This window comes from Hyperolius riggenbachi, chromosome 3, assembly GCF_040937935.1.
Source record: "Hyperolius riggenbachi isolate aHypRig1 chromosome 3, aHypRig1.pri, whole genome shotgun sequence".
NCBI classification, from domain to species: Eukaryota; Metazoa; Chordata; class Amphibia; order Anura; family Hyperoliidae; genus Hyperolius; species Hyperolius riggenbachi.
In genome coordinates this window covers 207756934-207771641 of record NC_090648.1, presented here as the reverse complement: position 1 = coordinate 207771641, position 14708 = coordinate 207756934, and the positions used below count along the sequence as shown (strand labels likewise).

General features: G+C 41.5%; 1 pseudogene; it reads right to left on the bottom strand.

Moving 5' to 3' along the window:
- The window catches only part of LOC137562262 (dual oxidase 1-like), a 138570-nt pseudogene that overhangs the window by 122718 nt on the left and 1144 nt on the right, over window positions 1-14708 (bottom strand).

Here is a 14708-nt window from a genome sequence, read left to right as displayed (position 1 = left end):
ATGTGGCTTCCTGCACCCTTCCCCCCACCCTCTGTGTGTAGCGGCCATTAGCTCCCTGGCGGCATGATTATTTCTGGATTTTAGGGTCTAGAAGCAGGATAAAAATCATTCTGCTAGATAGACCTGCAGCAGCCTGAGCACAGACTCACCTCCCTGGGATTCAGTGCTGCAATTCTCCCTCCATCCTCTGGGTGGCGCTCTACCCCTATAGTGAGATCACTCTCTGTCATGTTACAAACTGCAATTTCACCTGAGGAATTGGGAACCTCAGAGGACTGGAAGAAAAATGGCTGCCAACATCTGTATCCCACAAGACGAGATCCGACCCAGTGTGGATGAGGTCATTATTACAGCCCTTCCTGTGATACTTCTCAAGGTTGGTAGGAGGAGGAGCAGGCGCCCATAGCCACTGGGAACCCCCACGGTCAAAGTGCTTTAATCCATCAGCGAACGCCAAATACAGGATAATAGGTGAAAGTCCGAGATGCCCAGGTGGGTGAGTTGCTAGGGGTGATGATACCAAACAACTGGCAGCATTTCAGATTTTCACCTATTTTCCTGTACTTGGCAGCACGGTGGCATAGTGGTTAGTGCTCTTGCCTTGCAGATCTGGGTCCCCGGTTCAAATCCCAGCCAGGTCAACAACATCTGCAAGGTGTTTGTATGTTCTCCCTGTGTATGTGTGGGTTTCTTCCGGGCACTCTGGTTTCCTCCCACATCCCAAAAACATACATATACCGTATATACTCGCAAGCAAGCCGAATTTTTGACCCCCAAAAAGTGGCCCAAAAGTGGGGGTCTGGGCTTGCTTGCGAGTCACGAAGGAGAGCGGGCAGCTAAGAGATCGGGTGCGGAGGGCGCAGAGTATAGCTGCAGCCGCTGGATGTCCGCGGCGAGAACAGAGCGGATGGATGGCCACACAGAATAGAAGCACAGCAGGAGCGCTCTTCCGTGTTCATAATCTCGCGCTTCCTGCTGTGTCTGCACCTTGTACACCCATTGGCTATTACCAGCTATTACCAGCCAATGGGTGTACAAGGTGCAGACACAGCAGGAAGCGCGAGATTATGAACACGGAAGAGCGCTCCTGCTGTGTTTCTATTCTGTGTGGCCATCCATACGCTCTGTTCTCGCCGCGGACATCCAGCGGCTGGCCGGCTGCAGCTATACTCTAAAAGGCTTCTGTGTGGCCATCCATCCGCTCTGCTCTCGCGGCTGCAGCTATAATCTCCGCCCTCCGAACCCGATCTCTCAGCTGCCCGCTCTCCTTCGGCCCGATCACTGCCGTATCACCGCTGCACTCTGAGCTGCTCTCCTCAGCAGGTTAGTCCGCACTGCACACCCCTCACTGATTCTGGGTGGCCATGCATTGCTCCTGCTCTGCTCCCCCAGGGCTTCGGCTTGCATGAGGGTCATTAATTTTTTCATGTTTTGTTAGGTAAAAGTTGGGGGATCGGCTTACATGCGGGTCGGCTTGCTTGCGAGTATATACGGTAAGTTAATTGGATTTTCTCTAAAATTGACCCTAGACTATGATGCATACACTACACTAGACATATGACTATGGTAGGGATTAGATTGTGAGCCCCTCTAAGGGACAGTTAAGTGACAAGACAATAGACTCTGTACAACACTGCGGAAGATGACAGCGCTATATAAATGCTAAATAATATCTGACATTCTTTGATAGATTAGAGCGCTTTAATCACAGGTTGGTACAGTCTTTTATTCCAATAAACAGGAGGGAGGTTTTCCACCTATCTAAAAAAGCAATCATCAGACCACTACACAAGAAAGCATACTTACATCCAGATGCTCTAAACACCTACAGACCTGTCTTTAACCTCCCCTTCCTAGGGAAATGTATTTAAAACAAGGCAGCCTATCTCAAGAATCAACATCCTTCACCCACTTCAATCTGGCATCAGAAAACATCACAGCTGTGAACCTCACCCAGATCTGCAACAATCTGCTCATGGCAAGAGACAAAGGCCAATGTTCCATCCGGATTTTCCTTGACCTCTCAGTGGCTTCTAACACAGTTGATCATGAAATCTTGCTTAACAGGTTGCAAGAGTACTGTAGCATACATGGCTTAGTTCTCCAGTGGTTCAACTACTTCCTGGCTGGCAGGCCCTTCCTCTCCAACCCTGTACCACTACAACATGGTGTACCCCAGGGCTATCCCCATTGCTGTATACATGCTGCCACTTGGAAAAATCGTACAAAAAATATGGCCTGTCATTATTACTATGCCGAGGACAACCAGCTATTTATCATTTAAAGGAAGGGGAGAACAAAGAGCGCTCTCTGGTGCATTAACTTTTTAATGAGTTTCCTTTAGAAAGATGAAAAAACACGTACAATGTTCAAAATGAAAAGTGTATTCATCACATGTCTGATGTACCTCACCACGCCCTCAAGGTGTTATCACCGGTCAGCGCGGCTCCACACTGTGGCCAATAGCGGGGGGAACCGATATAATTCCAGCGCCAGCGAGTGGAGGAACGTAGGGAGATTTCTGCAGCTGCCTTGCGCCTATTGCGTCATGACACGTTTCGGCATTCCATGCCTTCATCAGATGACGCAATGGCGCAAGGGACGCGTATTTTAATGCGTCTAGTATCCAAGCAATGGCCGCCCTTATTGGACGGGGGCTCCGCTGGATGGATTTCATTAAAAAAAGGGGGATGATGCGCGCGCACACTCAGCGCGTGTAGAAGGGGGCGGGTTCTTATTTGTACCGTAGCAACCTTAATAAATAACTTTAGGTCTACGGGCAGCTTAAGGTGACAATAGAACATCGCACAGGTTATAAACGTGGGTTGAACACCACTTATTACAGGAGTGGGGCTGCCGCATAGAGGTATGAATATCACCTATGGACGCCATTCACTTTTCCCCACACCATTGCCCGCAGCTGTGGTATATAACATTAATACAGAACAATAGTTCATGAATACAGCAAAATATAAAAACACAAAAGAATATATATATATGTATATAAATATCATATGTGAAAAACTTAAAAAAGTTTTTTCTTCTTTTCCTTTTAAAAAAGCATATAGTTATATAATAAAAAATATAAAAAATATATAATACATATATGTATGGAAAATATATACATAAAAAATACACACAAAAAATATATAAAAATATATATATATATATCCATACACACATGTAATATATCTATGTGGAATCCATACAAACCTATACACACATATATGAAAATTCAATTATCAGGGTGATTATCTACAAATCTGCACCCTTAAACCTGCAATCGGTAGGGGGGGAGGGGGGTTAGGGGGGGGGGGGACTGGATCAGATATAGGTGGCAACTTCCAACCCCTCATTGAGTCCTATAGGGGTCAGGGAATTTAATTTGAAAATCCAAAAGGATTCACGTTCGCAAAGTCTCTTAAATCTCAGCCCCTTATTGAGATTTTTGGAGATCACCTCTATTCCCATTATTCTCAGGCTATCTACTTGCCCTCCGTGGACCTCCTGGAAATGTCTAGGAACTGTGTGCTTGGTACAACCATCCTCTATTTTCCTCCTATGCTCACCCAACCTTTGCCTCAGAGGCCTTGTGGTTCTGCCCACATACACTTTATTCTGACATCCACAGGTGATTAAATAGACTACAAAGGCTGAACCACAATTTATGAAATCTTTAACCTTCACCGTTTCCCCATTACCATCTACAGTCTCTGAAACTCGATGTTGGATGTATCTACAGCACCCACAACGTTTTTATTACATCTGAAATTGCCTACTATCTGTGGGAAAAAAGTAGGTCCTTCATGTGGCTGGCAGCTGATATTACTAGGTGCAACTTTGCTCTTGGTGGATCTAGATTTCTTAAAGATCACTTCTGGATTAGCAGGCAACTCTTCTTTCAACCACGGGTCCTGCAACACAATGGGCCAGTTTTTCTTCACAATATTTTTAATTTTCATAGCACTTCTATTAAACGTAGTGACAAATGAAGGACCTCTTGTATTTTTTCCACTCCCTGTATGCTTGTTAGATAACATTGATTTATTCTTCCTTTTATTCTCCAAGTTATCTTCACCTCTGAACTCATCTATAACCCCAGAAATAAACTCCCCTGCGTATCCTTTCTCTAAAAACTTATTCGCAAGGATCCTACTTTGTTCATCATAATCTTTATTCAAAGAGCAGTTTCTTCTCAATCGACAAAACTGGCTGTTTGGTATATTATAGGCGTACGTTAAAAAGGGGCGATGGGAAAAAAGGGCGCCGGGTTTTTAACGATAAACATGGATTACGTTTAAAAATGTATTTCGTTTAAAAGTAATGTTTTTAAACGTTATAAATCATTAAATAATGTGTATTAAATCGGCAATTGTAAAAACGTTAATCTTTCGTTTAAATAATGAACCGCATAATAACGTTTAAAAAAAAATTACTAAGTAACCCTCCCTGTACCTACCCCTAACCCCTAGACCCCCCTGTTGATGCCTAAACCTAAGACCCCCCCTGTTGGTGCCTAAACCTAAGACCCCCCTGTTGGTGCCTAAACCTAAGACCCCCCTGTTAGTGCCTAAACCTAAGACCCCCCTGTTGGTGCCTAAACCTAAGACCCCCCTGTTGGTGCCTAAACCTAAGACCCCCTGTTAGTGCCTAAACCTAAGACCCCCCTGTTAGTGCCTAAACCTAAGACCCCCCTGTTGGTGCCTAAACCTAAGACCCCCCTGTTGGTGCCTAAACCTAAGACCCCCCCTGTAATTTTTTTCGTTTAAAAATAATGTAAAAAAAAAAAAAAGTAATGTTTTTCGTTTAAAAATAATGTTTGGGAAAAATATTGTACTGGTTTTCGTTTAAAAATAATATTTAAACATGTATAAATCATTAAATAATGTGTAATCATGAGAAACAGTAATAAAACATTAAGTCTCCGGGCGCCGCTTTTAAAACGTTAGTTTTCTCCGGCGCCCTTTTTTCCTACCGGGCGCCCATTAAACGATATTTATTATAGAAGTGAATGGCGGCGCCCGATTTGTCCACTAGCCTCAGGCGCCCGAATTTACTGTTTCCATATTATAGATCCACCTCAGATGATGACAACTTGTCACATGCAAATAAGAATTCCCAGCTGTGGGTTTAAAATGTGGCTTGGATTGTATGCATTTGTTTGGGAGGTCAGCCATCAACGTGAGATCTAAAAACACAATACTCTCCCTATCTATTATATACGTAAAAGCCAAATTGAAAACATTAGTAACATTAGTATTACAATATTCCACAAAGCTTTTAAACTCTTCTTCCTTACCATACCAAATGATCAATATGTCGTCAATGAACCTAGTATAAAATACCACGTGTTTTTTGAAAGGATTTTCAAATAAATGTTTTCTCCCAAAATGCCATATATAAATTGGCAAAACTGGGGGCAAATCCCGCCCTAATGGACGAACCACAAGTTTGTACGTAGATGGAATTCATGAAGGAGAAAAAGTTATGGGCCAGGGCAAACCTGAGTAGATCGATAACGAAATTGATTTGATCTGACATGAGGTCTTGAAAGGCCCCCAGGAAATACCCTGCCGCCTCCAGGCCTTTCTCATGTGGAATACATGTATATAATGAGGCCCCCTGCCCCTCCCCCTTCTCTCCTCCAGTGCCCACTGTAGGAATGTGCCATCATGATAGCCAAAGTGATTGAAACTCCCTAAAACTAATGAGAATATATTTATTTGTAGTTTTTGTTGTCAACATATTGAGCTCCATAAATCAATTTACCATGTAGTCCGTGCCTTTACCGATTGCAGGTTTGAGGGTGCAGATTTGTAGATAATCACCCTGATAATTGAATTTTCATATATGTGTGTATAGGTTTGTATGGAATGGATTCCACATAGATATATTACATGTGTGTATGGATATATATATATATATATTTTATATATTTTTTATGTGTATTTTTTATGTATATATTTTCCATACATATATGTATTATATATTTTTTATATTTTGTATTATATATTTATATGCTTTTTCAAAACTGGAACTACTTTGCTGTCAAGCTAACAAGAACCTCCTTTTTGTCATCATTTAGTTTTAGCCAGTTATGATTCATCCACTCCTGAAGCTCAGCTAAGCATGCGTTTATTTGTGGAGTAGGGTCTGTGACGTCAGGTTTGAATGACAAATATAGCTGGGTGTCCACGGCATAGCAATGATATGTCAGGCCATGTTTTTGTACGATTTTTTCAAGACTGCCACTTTCTTACATTTCATTACATAAGGATTAATTATATAATTTTGCAGCTATGAGAAGACTGACTAAAGAGGTAGCAGAACCACAAGTTATTCACTATTGTAATCCTTGAAGTGAAATAAAACAGCCCAATATATACCGTTTAGACTGTAGTTATATCAACTTGATGTGAGAAAGCGTGGAAGAGCCGCCGCCATAAGCCAGCGGCAGGCGGCTCTTTCCGCGCATAGTGACGCTGCACACGGAGAGGCAGCCGCCTCCTCTCAGTATGAGGTGGCTGTCTCCGTGCAGGGCTCAGCGGAGCGCGAAGAAACCGCCGCGTTGGACGCGGCGGTTAGCGCGCATACCCCCGCTGCGGAGGCACCACAGAGCGGGGCTGGTGTGGCTGGGACACGTAGTCCCTCTGGATTTAGAGTGACGCGCGCGCGCGCACTCAGGCAGGCTTTATGTGGCAGCCAGAGGTAGTCAGCTGACCAGGCTGGTCAGCTGACTCTGGTTCCACTCCTCATTGGTCCAGCACTTAGGGAGGTGCTGGAGAGGTGCCTGTGTATATATACTGCAGGCTGTTTAGTTGCTGATTGTCTGGCGTTGCGATCACATATGTGGGAGCACCCAGATCCGTAGTCAGATCCGCAAGTGTGCCGGGACCAGCTGGAGCTGTAATCCTACACTTAGCTAGTTTCTGTTGATAGTTTAAAGTACTAGTTTGATTGTGATTATCTGTTATGACTATTTGCCTGCCTGACTATCCTCCTGAACTCTGATCCAGTACCTCGATATTTCAGATACTCTGTTGCCGAACCCCGGCTCGTCCTTAGACTCTGTTTTTGCCACCTGATCTTGTACTTCGATATTTCTGATACCCTGTTGCCGAACCCTGCTTGTGCCTTAGACTCCGCCTCTGCCTACTGTATCTGTACTTTCTCTGTCCGGGTGTTACGACCTAGCTTGCCCGACCTCGAGAACCGACCTTATTGTTAGAGGCGGTTCCCCGTCCTGTTAGTGACACTTCCTCCAGAGTGTCTCTTTCAGACAAACCTTCCTACTTTTTCAGCCTGACTCCTCCCGTCTTGGAGAGTCCAGGCCTGCGGAAGGAATACGTGCAGTACTCCTGACTGCGCTGAGGCTTTGTCCTCAAATTGTCACTGTTACACATAAACACTGCACTCTACTCAGGTGTCCAGAGGTTAGCTGGTATATCGGATTATCGGTGATACTGCAGATCACTTATAATCTGGTATACATCTGTATTCCCAGTGATACTGCAGATCACCGGTAATCAGATCCTCTCTGTGCTTCACCGATCGTTACACTTGACCTTTACAATATTTATATATACAGTACATATGCACCCCCATATCCCCATATCTTACATCTAGTGACTGGCCAAGTAACACGCAGGGTGGGCGGGAATTGTTGCACACAACCAAGTAGTGGTGCAGCAGAACCAGGAAGAAGCAGGAAACACTGTTAGTGACAGTAGCAAATGGCACATTATGGTGGTGGCTTTTTTTTCCTACTTTATTTTTACTTTTATTTTTTTCAATCAGTTCAATTTTGCTTTAGAGGACGTAAACCCTAATAATAATAATAATAATAATGATAAATCAATACACAATATTGCAAAATGGATTTTTTTTTTGTCAAATGTAAATGATGATTTCAGTGCTGATTAGTAACAAACATGCCATCTATGGTAGGCTGCTACATTCCTTGTAGGGCTGTCACTCAAGCTTGGTTTACAAAAATCATTTATTGTAACATTTTGGATCTTTTTCACTAGGGCATTTTTTTTAGAGATCTTCAATAAACTCCAGAGGGAATATCAAGTGTGATCCAGCAAACTTACATTGTCTTAGTTGACAGTTGCCTGCTATTTAGTGGTTAAGATTTCTCACTTTTATCTGGGTCTCAGGTTATGATCAGGATTGCTGAGAGTTATGGCAGTCAGTAGTTGTGTGATTGTAGCTATATTTCAAGGCAGCCTGGTCGTATTAAAGGAATATGCTTATTGTGGCGGCATGCCTAAAACTGCATTTACAGTGGGTTGCAAAAGTATTCGGCCCCCTTGAAGTTTTCCACATTTTGTCACATTACTGCCACAACCATGAATCAATTTTATTGGAATTCCACATGAAAGACCAACACAAAGTGGTGTACACATGAGAAGTGGAACAAAAATCATACATGATTCCAAACATTTTTTACAAATAAATAACTGCAAAGTGGTGTGTGTATAATTATTAAACTGTGAGTTTAGGTGGATGGCCTTGTCTTGGTAGCTTTACAATTGTGCCATACTCCTTCCATTTCTGAATGATCGCTTGAACAGTGCTCCTTAGGATGTTCAAGGCTTTGGAAATCTTTTTGTAGCCTAAGCCTGCTTTAAATTTCTCAATAACTTTATCCCTGACCTGTCTTGTGTGTTCTTTGGACTTCACGGTGTTGTTGCTCCCAATATTCTCTTAGATAACCTCTGAGGCCCTCACAGAGCAGCTGTATTTGTACTGACATTAGATTATACACAGGTGCACTCTATTTAGTCCTTAGCACTCATCAGGCAATGTCTATAGGCAACTGACTGCACTCAGATCAAAGGGGTCAAATAATTATGCACCCACCACTTTGCAGTTATTTATTTGTAAAAAAAATGGTTGGAATAATGTATGATTTTCGATCCACTTCTCACATGTACACCACTTTGTATTGGTCTTTCACGTGGAATTCCCATAAAATTGATGCATGTTTGTGGCAGTAATGTGACAAAATGTGGAAAACTTCAAGGTGGGGCGAATACTTTTGCAACCCACTGTAGGTATCTGCTAATTCATTAGCTTTTCAGGTAGCACAATATTCGGAGTATACACTAAACTGTGTTAAGCAGAATACTGTGCATATCTTACTGCATAATGTGTAGAGCATAATGCAGTATGTTACATGCAATGCATTTCACTCTAGATCATGCATAAAACTTTATGTACGTAATTCTGCTTAACCTCCCTGGTGGTAACCCAGAGTCAGACTCGGGGTGGAAAAAAGAAGCCAGGATCGTTCATCCCGAGCCTGACTCTAGGGTAGCTGCTGGGAGGTCTATGCAGAGACTGAAGCACAGTGGGAGTTTCAACTCGTCTCCACCAAGATCCAGACGCCGGCAGCCATTCTCCTTACGGTCCTTGGAGGCCATGGATCCCTTGAATGAGATCGCTGTTTGTTGTCATGACAACGGGCAGCGATCTCACTATAGGGTTACAGCACCACCCAGAGGACAGAGGAAGAATTGCATCGCTGGATCCCAGGGAGGTAATTGCAGGGGCTGCCACAGACCCTAAAATCTAAAAATAATCATACCACAAGGGAGGTTAACGTAGCCTATTGCATGTACCCCTATGTGTCACAGTGACCCTGGTAAGGTTTGCAATCACATACTAATCACAATCACATAATAGACAATAAAAAATTGAAGTACAGGGTTGCCTAACCAATTATGAATCCTTATGGGAGATCTCTAGAAATGCCTCGATAATTCAGAACCATTAAGTATTTTTTTTTTAATCAAAGATCCTTTGTACAATATTTTACCTGAACATCCCCACAGATGAATCATGAAAAGCCATAGCGCATAAATGGAGATCCGGGGCATGACTGTTATCACCTTAACAACAATAAAAAAAAATATTGAAAAAATTCACATATAAAATCACTCCCGGATATAACCCATAAAACAACATGCAAAAGCTTGACACAAATTATGCACAAAGGTTAAAATGCTATTGTTGTATATCAGTAGAGCACAATTTGCTTTTCCTGCCTGTCTAAATCAACTGTCTTTCCTTGAGAGGTGACTGCACAGACTATGCAAACAGTTCTCAGTGGCATGACCTCCCTGTGTGTAAATATTGCAGAAATAAGGAAACAGAAGAATCCCTGGATCAATCAGGCCATGTCAGTATGTATTATAAACACAATCTGAATGCTGAGATTTCTGCACAAGGAAGTCACATAATGTGAACAAATTGTGAAATGATATCGTCACAGTGTGGGCTGGTCACACTCTGTTTGAGACCTAGCTGACTTTGACGTCCAACTTTTATTTGCTGTTTAACTATTGGTTGGAATCAAAGTTAATAACCCAGTCAATGCAACTCTAGAAGTACTGTTTACATAGCCCAGTTAACAGCAGCCAATGCTTGCCACATATAGGTGGACAGATGCATCAACTGAGAGAGACATTTGTACACCCCAGAGGACAAAATCAGCTGATGGCTGGACGAGAGGAAGTGTTGCAATGTTCAAAATTTCTGTGTCTCAAAACAGTGAGGACACTCCCATGCTTGCGTTTGAGAACCTAGGGGCACACGTCACAGGATGAGACCTTAGTTCTGGACTTGTTGTCTGGATGGAACATCATGGAGTGACAGCATGCCTTTCTTCCCTGATAAAGGGTGACTCATTATATTGCAGGGTTAGGGTGCAGCCATACTGCAGGGGACAATACCAGCTTCATTTACCATGCTACTCGTAAAGGAAGTGATGATCATTTCCCTGTGATATGGGGAAAATGTTCACTTGATTTTTTAATTATCTTTTTTCCTTTCCAAAAGACAAGTAAATGCCCTTCTGCATGCTGTTCGCTCCTCATGGTGTAACATAGTCAAACAGCAATACAAATTCTCCACCATTTACCCTTTCAAATGTTGACCTGATAGCAGCTGCAGGAAACCACTGGAAACAGTGATGGTGTTGGGGTAATGGAGAAAAATAGATTGTGTATTTGGTATTGTGAATTTCTGATCTTCCAAAGGGTAACATTTCCCTGGGTACATAACCACAGGTTATGTCCTGTCTCCGAGCAACAGCTATGACTGAAGAGACAGCATAATTTCCACTGTTCAGACTGCAAGGGGGTCAGCACAGTCGGAGTCTGTCTGAGAGAAACTGCAACCTACAGCACAGACAGTCAGTAGTCACCAGTGTCTGGGATCCATACCAAGTATTCATTTGGTATTAGCTAGTGTAGAAGTAGCTTCCAGCATTTGATTTAAGAAGGGGGAAAGTGCACTCCTTTAAAGACTCAATATGCTGGCCTTTAAGCAAGTTTAGGGGGCACCTGTACATATGCTAGATTCTAAAATAAAGCGTTGTACACACATACAACAGAATGAAGGTTATTTGATGTCACTACAAAGTTTTGATGCTGCAAAATGGCAAATATGAAGCAAACTATATGGCAATTTCAAGGCAATACTTGAGAGTTACTGCTCTTTGGGTAAGCCTGAATTGGTGAAAAGTGACACCTTTCCAGGTTTGAAAATAAGGCCCAAAGCATATAAAATGTCTCATGGCAATGCACCGCCATAGGCATTATGGTAAAGCTGGCCACACACCTTACGATTTTTTAAATATCTGTTCAATTTAAGAATTGCAATAAATTTTTCTGACTGATTGTAACATTTCAAAAATATGACCAATGTACCACACACATATGTTCAGTTTTTCCTCAATTATGATAAAAATGATTGGAAACTCTGACAAAATTGCTAGGGTGTGTATATTAATACATTTACAATCTAACACACAGCATACAATCTTAAGAAAGATTGAAGAAAAATATCTGGAATTCCGGATCGATAAAAATCGAAGAAAACGGGAAATCCGATCGGATTTTTCAGTCGAATGAAAAAAGGCTTTCGATTTTTTCGGGAGATCCGATCGTTTTTTATCAAATTGCCGTAAATTCGGGTAATTTTGTTGTGTCGTGTGTGTGGCCACTTTAACAGTGGTTTCACATTGCTTATACAGTGATATAAAGTCTGACTTATGCAAAGTAAACACAAACAGTTCAGAGCTCACAGACATTTACAATATCGGGATCTGTAGTTGCTGGCATCATTAGTTTGCTGCTGTGTATACAAAATGCCATAAATTGCATTCAGGCAGTATAGTCAAAGTTCCCTTGAAAGCCCATTGTTCATTAATGTAACTATAGAAATATTTCCAAACGCAGGATACCAGTGGACCTTACCTTGATGGCTGATCACAGTCATATGAGTCAATAATATGAAACCTCCAACACTGGCAAGAGCTAAAAAAAATTAAGAAGCAACACCAGCTAAGTAGATGGCAAAATTTCACTTTAAAAGTAAAGTTTTGTAAAATGTTAATTCCCTTTGTATCAAATTTGTCTTTAAATGTATTTTATTTAGTCTGCACTGACTTTGAATCCTTAATTGGGGGTTAAAGCGGACCCAAACCAAACATGTTTTTTAATTGAAAATATTTAGTTGCACCACTCTGACACATACAAAGATAAATAAACACTCCTTCAAGCCTATTAGCTTTTTTAGTGCATGCTTTTCACCCTTCTCTTTTCATAGCTAGGGTTAAACAGTGGCAGCCATTAGCAATTCCTCCTTTGCCGGACACCTCTTACTCCACCAGTTTGCCGGATTCTGTCCCGGCAATATGAAAGGAAGGGAGGGGTTCCACCAATAAATGTAAAATATTTTATATTTGTCATCATGCAGCTGAAAAAAAGGCTGCTATTTATTATTATAATTTAGAAAATAGACTTTATTTCTGAACTCTTGTATTTTTAATCTATATATTTTTCTGCTATAAGCCCCCACTCCTTCCAAAAACATGTAAATGCAGACATAACAATTATATCTCCCTCTGCACTTTCTAATTTTCATTCTCAGCTCAGTTTTGAGAGGGGGTGATCAGTTGGCAACTGCTGGCACTGCTTACCTTTGAAATGACCAATAGCCTTGGGTTTGGTCATGGTTTTCAAGCATATGTGGTCAGTAATTCCCCCCTGATAAAAGATGTCTAGGGTCACTCATGGTTACCATAGCCATTAGATTACCCCCTAACATGGAACACGGGGCAGCAAGGTGGCACAGTGTGTAGAACTCTCTATCTACAGAGTTTGTATGTTCTTCCCTTGTCTGTGTGGGTTTCCACCGGGCACTCTGGTTTCCTCTCACATCCCAAAAACATACAGATACGTTGATTGGCTTCCCCCTTAAATTGGCCCTAGATTACGATACATACATAAATACACTACACAATACATACATAGACATACTACTATGGTAGGGATTAGATTGTGAGCCCCTCTGAGGGACAGTTAAGTGACAAGATAATATATACTCTGTACGCGCTGCGGAAGATGTAGGTGCTACACAAAATACAAAATAATAATAATAATAATAACATAGAATAGAATGGTTGGATTAGGTGATTATAAACTGAAGTATAAGGAGGCCTTCAAACCACTGTGTATACTCTAGGTGGTCAGCAGAATTAACAAAACCACCACCATCAAAGAGAACACTTCATTTGACTGGGTTCACACTGTTACATAATGGGTGTGTTATAATGTGTGTGTATTATAATGCACATCGCACACCTTATAACACACACATTATTTCAAAGCCTGGTCAATGTCCAAGCAATGTGCACATGCATTATCCAAAACACTCTGCTTACAGCAAGTTAGAATAACATGGGCCATTACAAAGCAAAACTGTGAACATGCATATACAACTGTATGGGCAGTGAGTTTTCACACGGTATTATTATGCAATGCATTGTACATAGTGTAAACACACCTATTCCGTTTGTAAAATTTGCAGTCCATTCCTTATCACCTTCCATCATGTTCAATTTAAATAAGCAGAAAATGTGCTATTTAAATGAGCAGAAAATGTTTATTCAACTAAACAACTTTCCTTTTGGTCATCAAGAGTGACCAATTGGGGTGATCATGTGAGTCACATGGTGTGCGATGACCCTATTTGTTGCCAAAGCTGCATATTGCAGAGTGGCTTTGAAGATGGCTGCATGCACCTGAGTGCACAGGCACACTAAGGGCCTGTTTCCACTACACGCAGATTCTGCATGCAGAAAACTGGCTCCAATAAATGCCTATGGGAAATCTGCATCAGAAAAATTGCATTCAGTGGAAACAGGCACATAGACATTCATTGGAGTCAGTTTTCTGCATGCAGAATCTGCGTGTAGTGGAAACAGGCCCTAAAGAGAATCAGTGATTTTTTTTGCTTCAGCAACAGACAAGATTTCTACAGGGTGTGGCTGTAAATTGAATTCAGCAATCCGCATCAGTGACTTGGCTTAGTAAGCTACTACTTTAAATGATGTGATGATGTTTCCAACTATAGCTTAATATACAGTATGTAGCTGAAATGCATTTTTCAAATCACTTAGGCTTTTGCTTTTTTATTTGTTCACCTGTTTGATAAGATTAAGGCTTGGTTAAAAAAAAAGGACTTTTCACTCTTTCTTGGCTGTTTATGTGCTTCAGAAAACAGAATTGTATTAAATCCAGTGGGTCGGATAGCTCAAAGAAGCTCTTTTGCATAGATAACAACTCAAGTTATTTAACTTTTATTATAATGGAAAACGATATGAGACTCTTTTCTTTGCTACTCATGTTCTA